Source organism: Jaculus jaculus, chromosome 4 (genome assembly GCF_020740685.1).
Source record: "Jaculus jaculus isolate mJacJac1 chromosome 4, mJacJac1.mat.Y.cur, whole genome shotgun sequence".
NCBI classification, from domain to species: domain Eukaryota; kingdom Metazoa; phylum Chordata; class Mammalia; order Rodentia; family Dipodidae; genus Jaculus; species Jaculus jaculus.
The window spans coordinates 44,881,032-44,897,967 of record NC_059105.1 but is presented as its reverse complement, the minus strand read 5'-3'; positions in this window follow the sequence as shown (position 1 = coordinate 44,897,967).

Sequence of the window (16,936 nt, the reverse complement as noted above, 5' to 3'; positions counted from 1 at the left end):
TCCTAAGTTAACCAAAGCTGACATTTTAAAGCCCCAGAGTTCAGCCCTCCCTTTGCCCAGAAATCCCCACGTTAATTTTTTTTTTTTTTTTCTGTTTAGCCAATCACATTTCTCAGCACATGGCAGGATGTCAGCAAAAGTTGCTAAACGAATGCTATAAACTGAGCTCCTTAGCTGAAGCCTTTCACCAGGTTGAGCCTGGGGGATCTAAGCCATGTGAACTGGGGAGTTTGTTCAAGAACATCATGTAAACCCCAGCTCCTGTGGTGTGGGGTGGATGCACACCCACAAATTTTCCCACAGCCAACTAAATTGAAGACAATAATTTATTCTTGTTCGCTAAACTGAATTTTGAAAATTCAGTGAGAATGACTAACCATCCTCAACGTGTCTATTTTCATAAAAAATACAAATTGACAGTTACAGCATAAAAGCCTATAATATCAACAACCACCAGCAACCACATTCAGTGCTGACCTACTTACCCCATAGCCATGCTAAAGAATAAAGTTAGAACAGACAGCCTGATAATTCACTCCTTTTCAATGGAACAGGCGTGGGCCACTGAAGTCCCACTGCTATGCTCTTAAAAAGCATTTTAGTGTTGCCCAGTCTAAGGTAGCTTTGAACAATTAAAGATTAATTTTATATAGAGGAGCTTAAAAGTTAAGGTTCAGTGTTTTGAAATCTCTGTGGACCAATTGAGTGCACTTTGTAAATTATGAACATAGTTCTTACTAGCTCTTGTATGAGGAAAACCATTTGTTAATATTTGAGAGGCTAAGTATGTAAGAGATGATAGATAGCTAAGGAAAACCCTAAAATTCCTTGAAAGTCTTAAGTGAGTAGCATTTCATGAAAGACAAATTATATACCTGGCAAGTGTAAACTACGCCAGAATAATGAACAGATAAGTTTTATCTTTCCACAAGTCAGAATGTCTTGATGAATGATAAATTTACAAGCTATATCAATTTAGCAAGTAGTTCTGAGTTCTTTTAATGGCTGGCAAACACAGAGATTTTTGTTTATTCTGGCCTAAATTACTAATATTTCCTCTTAGAGCATACATTACCAGGTATACAGTAATCACACACACACACACACACACACACACACACACACACACACACACACGTGTAGGTTAGAGAATGGCTACAAAATATTAATGACTAAGAAGACCACAGAGTTCAAGAAGACTTCCTCTCTGAAGCAAGAGCCAGTGAACTAATACATATGCAAAGGGAGTCACTAGAGATGGTTATATATTAACGAACCCACATGTAGAAACACGGAGCCTTGCCTTAGGATCTTGGTGTTCAGTTGAGCTTCAGAGATTCAAGACCATGGAGGCTGGGCACAGGGCTGGTCCAGATGAGCAGGCCTGAAGGACCAGTAGATGGCAAGTGGAGTAGGCTGCATCAGCACTGAGGACACAGCTGAGCTGAAGTTCCTGGGCCTGCTGGGAGTTTGTTGTCAGTTTCTTGATACACACACCAAATGACCATGTGCAAGCTTACTGGGAGCTGTTGACATTGCAGTGCCAGGTGCCCTCCTCTTTATGGGGTCCAGTGAGGGCACTGGGCCCTTCATCACTTATGTGTGTTCAATAGGTTCTCTGGCCTGGTTTTTCTGTATGGCTTTAATATACCCAATATGCTCATATGTTCTCCATACATTTTGATAAGATCATGTGTGAGTCCTTCCTTCTTTAAGGATTATTTATCAGCCTCATATTCTTTATGAGAAAAAACAAAAAAGTGTAATCACCCTGGGTCTGTGTGCAAAATAGAGCCAAATGTTGTTTGTCAAACAGAGTCATGCAGGCAAGGTAAAGCTTAGCGACTACTGTTTTGTGCAATATGAAGTAACTTCAGAGCCAGGCACAGCCCAACCCTCACAGTGCGCACATTGGCTCCTTTTCTGCTAAGCAGATTGCCAAAGCATCAATCCTAACTACCTTATAAGCCTTGTGATAGACAAATGATGAAATAGACCACTGTGTCCCGAAGAATGGAAGAGATTTCTTCTTGTGATTATTGCTTGATTTTGTGTCTATGTGTGTTGAGTCTTATATTATCATTTTTGGCACATTCTCAGTACAAGAATTCTGGTTTCATATTTAAGCATCCAGAAAGTGAGTATCTATTTGCCTATGTCAGTGTTGTATCATGGCGGAAGGCTCTGGAGAACAGGGCTATTGTGAAATAAGTGAAGAGAGCCAGTCAATGGACTGACAGAGGCGCAACGTGAAGACAGGGAACTGCTGAAGAAGAGTCACATGGGCTCCTCATGTGTAACAAAGAACCTACTTCTTTAGCAGAGGTCAGTGGGGACATGCCCTCAGGAGCTCCCAGTGTCACAAGCTTTAGCGGGGGTCCCTACCAGACTCAGCTGCTAACGACGAAGTCACATGGAGATTCGGGAGAAGCCCTGATTAAGATGACTTTGCAAAGCATGGGGGCTATTGGGTCAGTAACTCCAAAACTGTTTCAGGTATTGGCTCATTCATTTGACTGTGATGTGTGAATCAATGAAAATCTGCAAAGTGTATTGCCACCTTATCCTGAGGAGTGAGATAGGGCTCCTGAGAGAATGAAGCAGAATTGTATCCAAGGCTGAGCATTAAGTGAAATGCAATACACACACACACACACACACACACACACACACACACACACACACACGGGAGAGAGAGCAAGAGAGAGAGAGTTCACAGAGAGCTATGATTGGTCTAATGAATACAGATTTTGTGTTTTATAATGTTATGATCAGAACATAATTATATGAACTTCTCACATGCTCTGTGTTCAGTCGTGCCAGAGTATGGTATTCTAGCTACAGGTCAGAATTTCTGAGTAACTTTTTAAAATCTGTTCACTTTGAAGCCATACTTCACATTAATCTATTCAGAGTATTGCTGGGTGGAGTGCAGAAATTGGCTTTTTTTTTTTTTTAATGTCCCAAGTGGCTCTCATGTCCCATACAGCCAGGATGAAAGCCACTAGTCCTTGAGAGATATAAGTCTACATGTTTTTCTACTGGGGGAAATTGCAGTTCTTGCCATGGTAAGGATCCTCTTAAGGCCACTAAGGTTTTGAGTACAATCTATCACTTTGTCCCCAAAGAATTCAATTGTTTTTTGGTCTCAACATATAGCCCTGAACAACTACAAAAATGTATATCAAACTAAACTCTGTCGAGAAACTCTAGTGAATTATAGATGCCATAGCTAATCTGTATTATCAGTTTTAAAGAATTGGGTTTTAAACTTAGACTACAAAGTGCTAGATATTTGCCTGTGTATTTTACCACAATACGCATTTGTTACTTTGAAAGGAGCAATGATGAGTGAATTATTTATTAATAGGCATGCTTCTGAAGAAAGCTGTTAAGAGAGGGAAACTAAGACCTTTTCCCTACATAAATATGCTTCCATAAATCCAAGAAAACACTTTGTTAACACAGCTAAATAAAATAACACTATAATCCTCAAAGAAAAGTTACTGTAGAAAAAGAATGTAGCTATCATCTAATGCCATTTGTGTTGATCTGAGCCATTCCAGTCAACACTTACTAGAACTCTATTTTTATTGTTGGATTAGAATGTGAGCTGTTTGTTTTCCACACTTCCTGGAGCTTTTGAGTTGGAGCTGTCCTCTCCAGTGAAGAGAAGTGTCTGTGATGCTCCCATGTCAGCCTGTCTCCCCATCCAGAGTGGACCTGCTGCTTGCAGAGAGTTACTTTAGGACCAGAGCTGTCTGGAGTGTCTTCATCCTCCCTCTCCCAGGTGGATAACCCCAATGTTACATGCATACTCTCACACAGGAAGACACATTGTACTAGATGAGGTATAACACTGTATGCCTGTGGAAAATCACAGGACTGTATCTAATGAAAAGGAAGCAACTTTCCAATCTTATAAGATGTAGACATTTCCACTTTCAGAGGTCACCATGGCCAAGTGGTCTTTGGAGAACCATCACTGAGACAGGCCCTAGTGTGCCCATTCTCTCTCTCTCTCTCTCTCTCCTTGTAAATAAATAAAAATTAAAAAGATAGATTCAGGCCGGGCGTGGTGACGCACGCCTTTAATCCCAGCACTCGGGAGGCAGAGGTAGGAGGATCGCCGTAAGTTCGAGGCCACCCTGAGACTACATAGTGAATTCTAGGTCAGCCTGAGCCAGAGTGAGACCCTACCTCGAAAAAAAAAAAAAAAAAAAAAAAAAAGATAGATTCAGGCTGAAAGCAGTACTTCCAGCCACTGCAAATGAACTTCAGATGTTTACACCCCCTTTTACATCTGGCTAACGTGGGTCCTGGGGAATTGAGCCTCGAACCGGAATCCTTAGGCTTCACCAGCAAGTGCCCAACCACTAAGCCATCTCTCCAGCTCTCTAATTTTCCTTTTAGACACAAGATCTTGTTATGTAGCTCAAAATGGTCTCAAACTAGCCTCCAAAGGGCTGGGATTGCAAACATAGGCCATCACACCTGATTCCTAAAACATTTTGCAGTGAAACCCAAGTATCCTAATTGTTAAAAAGTGATGTGGTACCAAGACAAATCCAAACTAAGATCATATGATTAGTACAGGACCAATTTTAAGCAAAGTAATAAAATTCTAACATTTTATAGCAGTAGGACCTTCAGGGAGTTGTGGAGGATGTATTCATAGTAAACTGTGAAAAGAAGGCTCTAAAAACAATACCTCATAGGAAAAAAGACAAATTCCTATACTAGAATTTTCTTTCATCAAAATTAAAACAGCTTTTAATTTCTAATTTGATATATCTGGCTTTTTATTCCAAGTGTATCTACCTGACCTCATTCCTGGTTTTTGAATAAATTAAATATGTGCATTTATGTGCCCATATATTTCATGGATATATAACTATATATGGATTATATATCACTACATATCTTGAGATGAACTGACAGTCTAAACTTAGGAAAAGATCCATTTTGAATTGATCTAAATAACTTTATTAATGTGGGAGAGATGCAAAGTACTTCTTGCCTTCCAAATGGAAAGAAATACGGAATGGTTGAATAGATCCACATGCTTGGACCTTAGCCACTCTGGCAAGCTGGGATGCAAATTTGCTGATTTGTGTGTTTATAAGCACACTGATCAAATCTGTGAGTTCATTAAACTGAAGAAGTCAGAGAAATCCCTACGTGACATTCCAGGCTGAGAGTCTATCTGCATGGGCATTCAACTCCTTAGCTGTAGAATCTGTTTTGAAAAAAAGAGGGTGACAGGGACAGACCTACCTGGCCAAGAATGGGTCCTGTGGAAACCAAGTCTCTGTTGGGAAGGAGACTCACCTCCAGACACCACTGCAACCGAGCTGGAAGTTCAAGTCTAATATGCACCGGACTCTTAGATCCTGGAAGTAGGTTTTATTCATTTTTTCTTATTCATTGCTTGCCTCTCTTGCCTAGAAGGTAAGCCCAAATGCAAACAGGGCTATTTTCTTGATACATTGTTGGTTCTCAATAAATATTTGTCCAGTGAATAAATGTATTGAAGTTGTCCATCAGGATACAGAAAACAAGGTAACTATCCTGCCACCAGTCCACCCAGCTTCTCAGCCTCCCTCGCAGAGGTGGGCAAGGCTTTGGGTCTAGAGAAGAGCTTCTTCCAGATGCTTACCGCCCACAGTCATCCCCGGCTCCAAACCTCACATCTTATCATTCACCTTCAATCCTTCCTTTGGGTTTCTGAAGGGAAGATGGTCCCTTTACAGCATTGCATAGTTTCATTTATTCCTGCCTTATGAGAACCTCAACATGGTACACCACTATGTGTTGCTATTAATCCATTAACAGAAGCTTAAACATTTTAGACCTCTTTCTCTCTATCTTTCTCTATCTCTGTCTCCAAATCCTAATTTTTTAGCACTGTTATTTTAATGCCAACTGCAGATGCTAAATTTGACACATATGTGCTTATAGGCTGTGTCAATGCCAGTCTCTACAGAGGCAAATAAACTGTGCATCTTCCTAGAAAACAGAGCAGATAATGAAGCAACAAAGAGCATAATGTGGTGTAGCCCAATTAGGCTGAGCAGCTAAATTAGACAACACTGAGGGGTGGTGGTCAAGATTTGCCACAGATTGAAATAACTCTGGTTTATAAAGCTAGTTAAAAGAAGAAGGAAGGGAGAGCAGCCATCATAGTATGCCTCAGGAAGTATGATTAAATGCAGTTATCAGAGTGACCCAGGAGAACCAGAATAGCATGCACAAGAATGATTCATCTCTCCAGGTCAGCTCCCAACCAACACAAGTCTGGTAACAGGAATTAACGGTTTCTTCACCACAAGCAGGATGCAGCCCAAAATCTAGGTCCCACTAAAACTAGTGTTTTTCATAAACCATTCTTCCTGTAGCAAGATTTACAAGCAAGATTATCAGGGTGCCACCAAATTTTCTGATTCTTTATGTTGTCTGTCAATATAGGATAAAATTAACATCTTCCCAAACCTCTCAAAACTTAGACTGACTGTGGCATAGAAAACTATATGGAGAAATCCCAAAGCCAACAGTGGAACTATCTAATGAACATTCAGTGTTCCCTGTCTGCAGTAAAGGTTCCTTCCTGGGTGAAAAGGAAAGGGAATTCTAATTGACTGCTTGAACATCTGTTTTACAAAGAGTGCCAAGTTCTCCAGAATCTGAGTTTGGTAATTTGACAGGAAAAAGATTTAGTGAGCCCATCTCAGGGGAAAAGGTCTTTGCTAGGGAAGAGGAGTTTTAAACAGCAGACTGGTATTTGGGACAAATAAATAGAAAAGTGAACAGGAGGAGTTGGTTGTGGGAACAGATGTTTTATGATGTGGAGAAGAAATGATTAAATAGTATTTTAACCCATACCTGTGTGTCTCAAGGCAACTAATCCTGTCATGATTCTTCTCTCAGTCTTCAAGAATTCTGGAGTTGCAACTCTTTCACTGTGTTTGACTGAACAAACTGTGTGGCTTCATGGATAATTGTGTGGCTGTGATTGTGCATTATGAGTACTGTGCTTGTGGGTGGATGTGTTCAGTAGGCATAATTACCAGCCCTGCCACTGCATATATTGACCACGTATTTGAAAACTATAAAGTTTTTCAAATTTGTATCTTACTGTAGTAGACATCCAAACCAAGTACAGTTATGGAGGAAGAGATATTTATTGAAGGTTATAGATCCAGGGTAAGTTCCATGGTGGTAGAAGAAGTTGGCTCCCTCTTAAAGGGCCAGACAGAGAGAGAGTAAGCGAAAACCCACACCACACAGCACATTTAAGGAACCACCACCACACCTTAAAATCTACCCAGTGACACCTCCTCTAGCCAAGTGGCTTCAGCTCCAAACTACAAACTAACAAAACATTGAATATGTTGGGGACCATCTATTCAAACTACCATACTTAATTTAGAAATTCTTACTTTTTTCATTTATAAAATTACAGAATTTTAGGGATGGAGGATATCTCAGTGGCTAAAGCATTTGCCTGCAAAGCCAAAGGACCCAGGTTCGACTCCCTAGGACCCACATTAGCCAGATGCACAAGGGGATGCACACATCTGTAGTTTGTTTGCAGTGGTTGGAGGCCATGAAGCACCCATTCTTTCTCTCTCTCGCTCTGTCTCCCTCTTTCACTATCAAGTAAGCAAATAAATAAAAATATTTTTTTTAATTACAGAATTTTTAAAGCTAGAAAATATAAGATTTATCTAGTCTTGAGTCATCATTTACTAAGCAAATTCAAGGCTAATGAGGATGAAAATTTCCCAGTATAACTCAGCTAGTAAATGAGATGGTAAGAAATACATACAGGTTAGGAATCAAGTTTCTTAATTCCTAATCCAGTACAATTTCGCCCACTGGGTGTGGGGGAACTGTCCCGAGCCTGATACAAAAGCCAACCTTTCCTTCCTTTGGGGAAGAAATTAACATTTCTGGCAAAATGCTTACGCAAATTTTGTGTGAAATTTAATTAAAATCTTGCTATGGGACACTCTGTCCTACAGAGCTGTCAGTCAAATGTGACCTTCAACTTGATATGTTTTTTTTCATTTATATCTGATCTCTTGGCTCCTAAATTTTACTACCTAATATAGTTGTCACCCAGAGAGGTTTGAAATTCCCAGTTTTCAGGTGAAAACCCTATATCCATTAAACCAGAATGTATGGAAATGGAAGCCAGACCTCAATATCCAACATCTTTTAGAGCTCCAACCATGGTGAATGGGTAGGTGACAGTATGTAATTTTGCCCAACAGTGATACCCAAACATCCATTCTCATATTCCCCTCCACACACTCTCTCACACACACACATACATACGTCATAGAATGAATCTCAATATTGTTTTTTTAAAGGGTATTTTTCTCCTTACATAACATTTTCTAAAGTTGATCTCTTTGATTTTTTTTTCAAAGTTAAATTGTCAGCTTAGATCCTCTTAAAAGGCAATACTGTAAAAGAAAAAAAAAAAAAAAACACCCATGCCTTAAAGTCTTCATAGGTACTTAGGAAAATCTAAGATAATTTAGTTACTTGAGATAAATTAAAATCACAGCTAATGATCTACTGTAAGAAAAACAATCTTTGATTAACACCAAATAACTGTTTAACTAAACACCTTGTTTATTCTGTGACTGAGGAGGCACTTGCTTGCTCTTCATTAGACAATTATTGGGTTGCTAATACCTTTATGAACTATAATCATGTTTTTTTGTTTGTTTGTTTTGTTTCACTTTTTGGCCTGTTCCCATCCCTAGCTCTAACTGTAATTGAGTGTACCAAGGAAGTACATTATGCAGTTGTCCATCATAGGTTGACAGGCCAATTTTCAGACTTGTTAAGTAGCTACTCAGAGAACTACAGTACCTGGTGAAGAACACTAGAAATCTGAAATAGCACTTTTAAAAGATATATTTTTAGTTATTTATTTGAAAGAGAGAAAAAACACACAAAAAGAATGAGAATGGGCACATTCATTATTGAAAATTTTTATTTTTTTTGGATTTACTATTTTTGTAAATTGTTTCCTATCCAACACTGCCTATCAAGTTCAAGATAAAGCATATGGTTGAAGAATATGAAAGCAGCCAAACTAATGTTGTGGATACAAGAAAGACAACATATTTATTGAATTTCTTAGAAGTACCAAGTGCTAAGTGGATGATTTATACACATTACCTTAATATTTATAAAAATTCTATTATCTAGCTTTATTTTATAGTGAGGTAAACAGACATTCTGGGAGGCTGAGGAGTGTTTACAAAGCAGATTGGGAGGTGACAGGGTCAGTATTCCTATTGTCAAAAATAAAAATATATTTTAAGAAAAGATGTTCAAATGTTTTGTTGTTGTTAAATCTAACCCTATTAACTTACCTGGAAGGGAACATAGGCCAATGAAGGAATTTTGTAGACTGAAGGATCTAGGAGTACAGGATTTTCATCCCTAAGAAGCATGTGCTTATGCTAGTTAGGTGTTAACAATTTAGGCCTCTGAATAGAATCAAATAAGTATGCATTGCCTATAACACTTTGTTAAAGGCAAAATCCCACCTAGGGCTTATATTTGAGTTTTTATTTTCTGAGAGCCTCTCAAAACTCTCAGAGAAACAATACAATTTTGCAGAAACTAGGCAAAAGATTTAAATTAACACTTCACTACAGAAGATGCACAGGAAACAGATAAGCACCACCAGTCTTTGGAGAGATGAGAATGGAAGCATGAGATACCATTGCAGGCCTACTGGAGTCTATCAGAGCAGCTAAAACACCAATACAAGAGCTCACAAGGATGGAGAGTATGTTTAATGCACTGCTGAGGTCAGGAGGTATTAAATAATACAAATGATTTGGAAAACAGTCTGTCAATTTCTTTCAAAATTAAACACACATCAATAATTTCATCTATTGTATGCAAGAATAAAAAAATTTTCTATGAAGACTTCCATGTGAATACTTACAGAACCTTTTTCATAACATCACAAAACAAAGTGGGGAGCAAATGCCCTTCTGTCAATGTACATGAATGGATCACTACTTAGCAATGAATGGACCACACTGCTCAGTAACCATGGGGGAAGAACTATGACCCATGCAACATTATGAATGGATCATTCCAAATCTATGACATCTTAGAAAAAGGAAAAATATAGAAACAGAACAGACTGTGGTCTCTAAGACATATTTGACAATCCCTTGAGTAAAAGAAAGCAGACTTAAGCCATGGGATATCACTGCCAACTTGCTGGACCACAAGAGCAGAAGGAGAAAATGTTGTGGAGTGTGGAGATGATTTTCTGCCCTGACTTCTGGGGTGTTTATGCAAATGTAGAAAAGAGGTGAACCTCAGATATGTATGTACAAAAACACTGACATGGCATGTCAGTACTTTAAAATAAAATTTAAAATGGCAGTCAGAGGAAAAGAAGCCACCGTCTTCATTCACCAGGAAAGAGTCTTCACTTCTGTGTAGAAAGGGTCTAGTGTACAGAGGAAAAGTTCACGCTCATTTATCAGCTTCTGTTGATTGCAATAACTGAGATATTCAGGTTTCATATCTCCTAAAATCAAATGAATTGCTATTAGCTTAAAAAATCATTCCCCAGTCCCTCTTCATGGTGCCCCTGTACCATGGGTGACAAGATGAACATACAACGAATCAGCAAGTCATCTGGCCATGGGTCGCGTCACTGCACTGGTTTCCAGTATTATCCCCCCTACACTCCATTGTGCTTGAGTTTTATTTTGATGAAGAATTAACTGATCTATTAAGCTACAAGATGATGGATGCTCAAAGCACCTGTGGCTGGTCCTATTCACCACACATTTCACAGCAGCAACAATTAGACACACCATAAATGTATGTGAAGCAATTTTGTTTCAGACAAGCGTAAAACAAAGGCAATGTCCAATGAGGTTTCCCTCATGTTGTGCATTTAACTGGTTTGTTGTTGAATCATACATAAAGATCTAAATGCAATTTGATTTGTTGGCAAACACACAACTGCTTCCTTACTTTCTGAGTGGCATGCTTGCATGATTCTATGTCCAGCACTCTGTAACCAGTAATGTTAATGCCTACTTGTTTATTTTTTAAAGCACATGGGGTCTTTACAGGTTTATTTATTAGTACCACTTATAAGGATAGTTGCCAATGAACTACATTGCTATGTGAAGACAAGGGGAAAACCTTTGCTCTAATCAACTGACTCTAGTATCTCCAATCTCCCTGGGGATATTTGAATGTCAATGGCAAGATAGGAAACAGAGAACTAACTCATCATGGATACTGCCAGCATAGAAAATATCTTATAGCACCCTCTTCCCTCTCTCAAAGGTCCTCGTAAGAGATGTGATATATACCGGCCATGGTAGCACACGCCTTTAATCTCAGGCAGAGGTAGGAGGATTGCCATGAGTTTGAGGCCACCCTGAGACTCCATAGTGAATTCCAGGTCAGCCTGGGCTAGAGTGAGACCCCACCTCGAAAAACAAAAAAATAAATAAATAAATAAATAAAATAAAAAGAGATGTGATATACTATGAGCTACATAGAAATAATGGTAAATCTTAAATATCTTCTTGTAGTCTAAAATCTTAACTTATCCAAGCACTGCACAAAGTTTTGCCTTGATCATCTTCTTTAATGAAAAAGTTTTTTCTGGATGTGGTGCCAACAGTAGTATTTTACATTACATGTGTTAGAGAAAAGCATCTTTTACAGGAAATATATGTGTTTCATTTATAAGAACTAAAGATTCACTCAAATTATGTACCGGCTTTCTGACTATTATAGTTACTTTTTATCAAACTAGTGGCTAAATATTATCAGGATGGAAAGTACAGTTTTTGCAGATGAACTTATTAATTATGGGGAAAACAAAAAGAGCAGTAAACTTTCATGGATAAACCTTATCATATTCATAGATGGTAACATTTTAGGGGAATGTCCTAGTAGATAGAGGCTGCTCTGAGGTTCCACAGGTTGGCAAAGCAAATTCATGTTAATTAAACTTCATGATACAACTGTAGCCTCAAGCTGGGTATGGTGGCACACACCTCAGCACTATGGTGGCAGAGGTAAGAGGATCATTGTGAGTTCAAGACCACCCTGAGACTACATAGTGAATTCCATGTCAGCCTGAGCTAGAGTGGGACTCTACATTTAAAAAAAATAATAATAAATAAATTTAAAAATAAACTGTAGCCTTAAGAAATTCAACCACATAATTGCCTTCAAAAATGTCTTTTTTCCCCTAAAATTAGGATGATCAGAAAAAGAAATTTCATGGTCAAAATAGTTAATAGCAAGGCATGATGATGTACAACTTTGTACCCCAAAGGCAGAATATCACTAGTTAGAGTCCAACCAAGGCTAAATAGTAGAACTATGTCTGAAAAAAAATTATAAATTAAAATCCAAACAAATAGTCCTGTAGTTGGCAATGATCTAAATAGCTCTTTTAGATTAAGAGTGGGGTAGAAGCAATTTAATCTTATTACAAAGTGGTAATTTATGAAATATCTAAAACTTTAAAGGGAAATATAAAATATGAACAAATTTAAAAAGTGATAATGGTGAAAATCGGCCATGAAAAATAATAACCAACATAGAATCCAAAAGGCTTGAAAACAAGCCAGGTATAGTGGCTAATACCTTTAATTCCAACTCTTAGAGTGGAGAGTGCTGGAGTAGGAAGACAACCATGTCTTCAAGGCCAGCCTGGGCTACAGAGTGAATTCTTGGTCAGCTTGGATTAGAGTGAGACCCTGCTTTAAAACAAAACAAAAATCCATGATAATTAATTTCTAATATTTCTCTATGAGTACTAGTATATGATATGTGTACATGAGAGCAAACTAAAAAATAAAAAAAGAAAGAAAGAAAAGAAAAGAAAAGAAAAGAAAAGAAAAGAAAAGAAAAGAAAAGAAAAGAAAAGAAAAGAAAAGAAAAGAAAAACGGCCTACAACCAAGGCTCCTTGGACAAAACTACGCCACTCGGATTTCTGCTAAAACTGTCAAGGAAGGTTTCCAAGGTCTAAACAAAGCATCCATATTAGATCTGGCCACATTTTAATTATAAAATGTAACAATAACTAGACTATCTACACCCAGGAGTCAAGACTGGTGATAGGGCAGGATGGAATAAGAAGCAAGCAAAATGAGCAGATTGGGGAGGAATGAGCAGGAACCGCGTGGTACTGTGTGCCATAGGTCCCGTAAGTCAGAGGTCTTCTCCTCCCTGTCTTTTCTATGCAGATCAGAAAACTAATCACCTAAGATGGAGCCCCTGTGAGTCAAACAAAGCATTAAAATGATTTAAATTGCATGTTTTTAAATATTAATCTACCAAGTTATTTCCCTTATATTGTTGGACTTATTAAATAGTACTTTATGGGCTGGGGAGATGGCTCAGCAGTTGAAGGCACTTCCTTGCAAGGCCTAATGGCCTGAGTTTGATTCCCCAGTGCCCACATGTGATAGTTTGACTGGAAAATCCAGACTGTAGAATGTTAGGCTTGAACTGCAGGTGTGTGATGTTTGCCTAATGGCTGTTAAGTTTGCATTGGTCCTGTCTCTCCTTGTTATGCTTTATAGCAAGGAAACATTTACTTTGTCTCATATGTTGAATGTATACATCTTGTTTTGACTTTATAGAACTCACACTTAAGAGACAATCTTAAACATCGGATGAGACTTGGAGCTTTGGAACAGTCTGAAAGTTGGTAAAGACCATGAGGACCTTTGAAGTTGGACTGAAGAGAGCTGAGGGCAGAATGTGGTAGTCCAAATGTCCCTCAAGAGACTCAAGTGTTCTTAGTAAAACTTGGATTTTCAGCCACCTTCCTAGAGGAGGTGTCACTACTGGGGGCAGAGCTGACTTCTAGCCCAAAGGTACAGAGAGCACCTGGAGCTCTGGCTGCTTGCTGACAGTTCCCTGCTCTTGTACTTGCTTGTACAGTGTGGTGCTGGATGGTGGTTTTTCTCTCTCTCTCTCTCTGGTTAGATCTGTGAAAGGGGGCCAGTATCTTCCAGCATTATGAAACTTCCCCTGGATCCATAAGCCTGAAATAAATCCTATTCCTCCCTTAAACTGTGTGTATTTGGAAGTTCATGCCAGCAACATGGATCTGTCTACAACACCATGTAAAGCTAGATGCAGAGAGTGGCACATGTGTCTGGTGTTCACTTGCAGTGGCAGAGGCCCTGGCACACCCATACTCTTCTCTCTCTTGCTCCATTTGCAAATAAATATATAAAATATTCTTTAAAAGAGAACTTTACATATCTATCAGAAAAGTACTAATGACATAATAAAAATATTTTCTAAATAAACTAAAAATAATGCACATCCATGTACCTTATTCAAAAGTTTTATATTTTATGTTGAGTATCTGAACATTAAAAAATGAAAGTAGAAAAATTATACTTACTTTAATCAAGACCCTCATTTAAATATTATCTTTCTCTAATCCCCTATCCTGAAGAACTTATTTATTTGCATTTTCAATTTTCCTCAATGTTTTGAAGTTACTGGCATCTGCAAAGATTTCTCTGTAAGCTCTTATATTTTAAGAAATCTCTACATAGATACTGACATGGTTGGTATAATTTGTATTAAATAGGGCATATTATAAATGCTAATATTTTTATAAAATATATAGATATTTCACAAATATTTTTCATAGGTACTGACTTTTTAATCCAAAGAAGTTATTTTCAAAGCATTTATCTTCAAAAACATATTTTAAATATTATAATCATTTACCTATTTACAATGAGAGACAAAAAGGGGGTGGAGGGAATGGGCACACCAGGGCCTCTGGCTACTGCAAATAAACTCCCGATTCATGTGCCACCTTTTTCATTTTAGAGAGAGCATGAGAGATCCTGAGGGAGAGAGAGAGAATTGGCACACTGGGGCCTCAGCCTCTGCCATCAGACTCCAGACGCTTATAGCCACCATGTGCCACTTTGTGTATCTGGCTTTGCTTCGGTACTAGGGAGTCAAACCTTGGTTCTTTGGCTTTCCAGGCAAATGCCTTAACCACTGAGATATCTTTCCAGCCCCATAAAACATATTATTACAAGACAAATCTCATCAAATAAGTCATCTCTCTGTATGATTCTTTTTAATTCCTTGAAAAACTTGCATGCTGATAGTTCTCAGTTTTATTCCATTCTGGCATAGAACATAAATTTATCTAACTAAAAACAGAAGCATCATCAAAAATTCTCACAAGTCAAGATATTTTAATATGACTTATAGAAGTTTGAATTTAAATCATTTATTCTACTTGCAATAATATTCATGTGTTTTCTTCTGTCACTGGAGAAAGTTCAATGTCATAAAATCTTGCAATCTCTACAGTTAGCTAGAAGTTTCAAGTGTGCTAACATTTTTGATATGTTTGTTAATATTTTCAGCTTATTTTTTTAAAAAAGAAATTTAGGACTTGATTCAGCAAACTTTCTAAGCATTTTAGTTAAACAAGTTGATTTGCAAATGAATTTTCTTAAAACTTAAGTATTACTAAAATCCATTTGATGAAAGCAAAACAAAATAAACGCAGGCTGTATGTGGTGATACATGCCTGTAATCCCTGCACTTGGGAGGCTGAGGAAAAAACATGGAAAGGTCAAGGCTTGCCTGGAGTACATGGTGAATTCCAGACTAACATGGGTAATTAGAAAGAAATGAAAGAGACAGAAGGAAGGAGAGAAAGAGGGACAGAAATAATAAGGGGAGAGTTGAAAGTAGATAAGAAGTAAGAAGGAAAGACAAGGAAGGAAGGAAGGAAGGAAGGAAGGAAGGAAGGAAGGAAGGAAGGTGGGCATATATACTATCATGGTACAGTATTGTTTTAAATTTTGAATCTGGCTATATCACAAATATTTGTAGCTCCCTGTGAATATATAAAAACATTTATAAATTTATATAACTACAGTTTCTATTTTAACTGGTACAATTTCAGCTTTGATTGTAAAGAAAATTTTTCCACTATCAGTTTAAGGATGTGCGTTTAAATTTAGTGAGAACATTGCTTTTCTTATGACTTGTGTTCTACCACCATCTGTGTGTGCATTACCACAGAAAAGGAATGACACTATCAACAATCCTAAGTGTTTTAACTGAACTTATAACCACCTTCAAAGTAGAGTCAGCTTGGACAGAATTACTTCCTGAGCTCCCTTTAACATCTGTGAACAGTGTGCTGATATCAAACCACTACAGGAACAAACAAGTAACTCTCTATCTCAACTATCTAAGGGTAAGGCATAAAAAGACTGCCATCATTTAGCTGATTGCCGGGTTCTGCAAGCAACACCTGGCATGTATTCAGTACTATTTCATGGATACGTGAGAAATATAATAACTTTACCATCACAGAACCTGGCATATACTAAGTACTTTTTCATGAGTATGTGGAAAGACAAAGTCAAAAGAGCAAAACTAATTTATAAGATTAGTTATTTAACACAAAATATTGGGTTATGGTTAGGGCCAGGGTTCTCTAGAGGAACAGAACTTTGGAAATGAATTTATATTGTAATGGGGATTTATCAAATTAGCTTATAGCATATAGGCTGGGCAGTGCCACAATAGCCATCTGCAGGCTGGAGTGATAAGGAACCCGATAGCTTGAGCACATGAGGCTGGATGTCTCAAGCAGCCCCAGTCTGGCACTGAAAGCCCGGGGGCTTCCTGGAGAGCTGCTGGTCTTTGCTCTATCCTGGAAAGCTGATGAAACTTGATTCCAACATCCAAGTGAGGCAGGCGAAACAGGGTAGATGCACGTAGGAATGAGCAGTGAGGGCAGCCAGGTAAAAAGTACCCACCAGCACATAGCATGGGCAGCCAGGCAGAAGAAAAGGGCCTCTGTGTGTTCTGGTAATTTATATGTCGTCCACCACT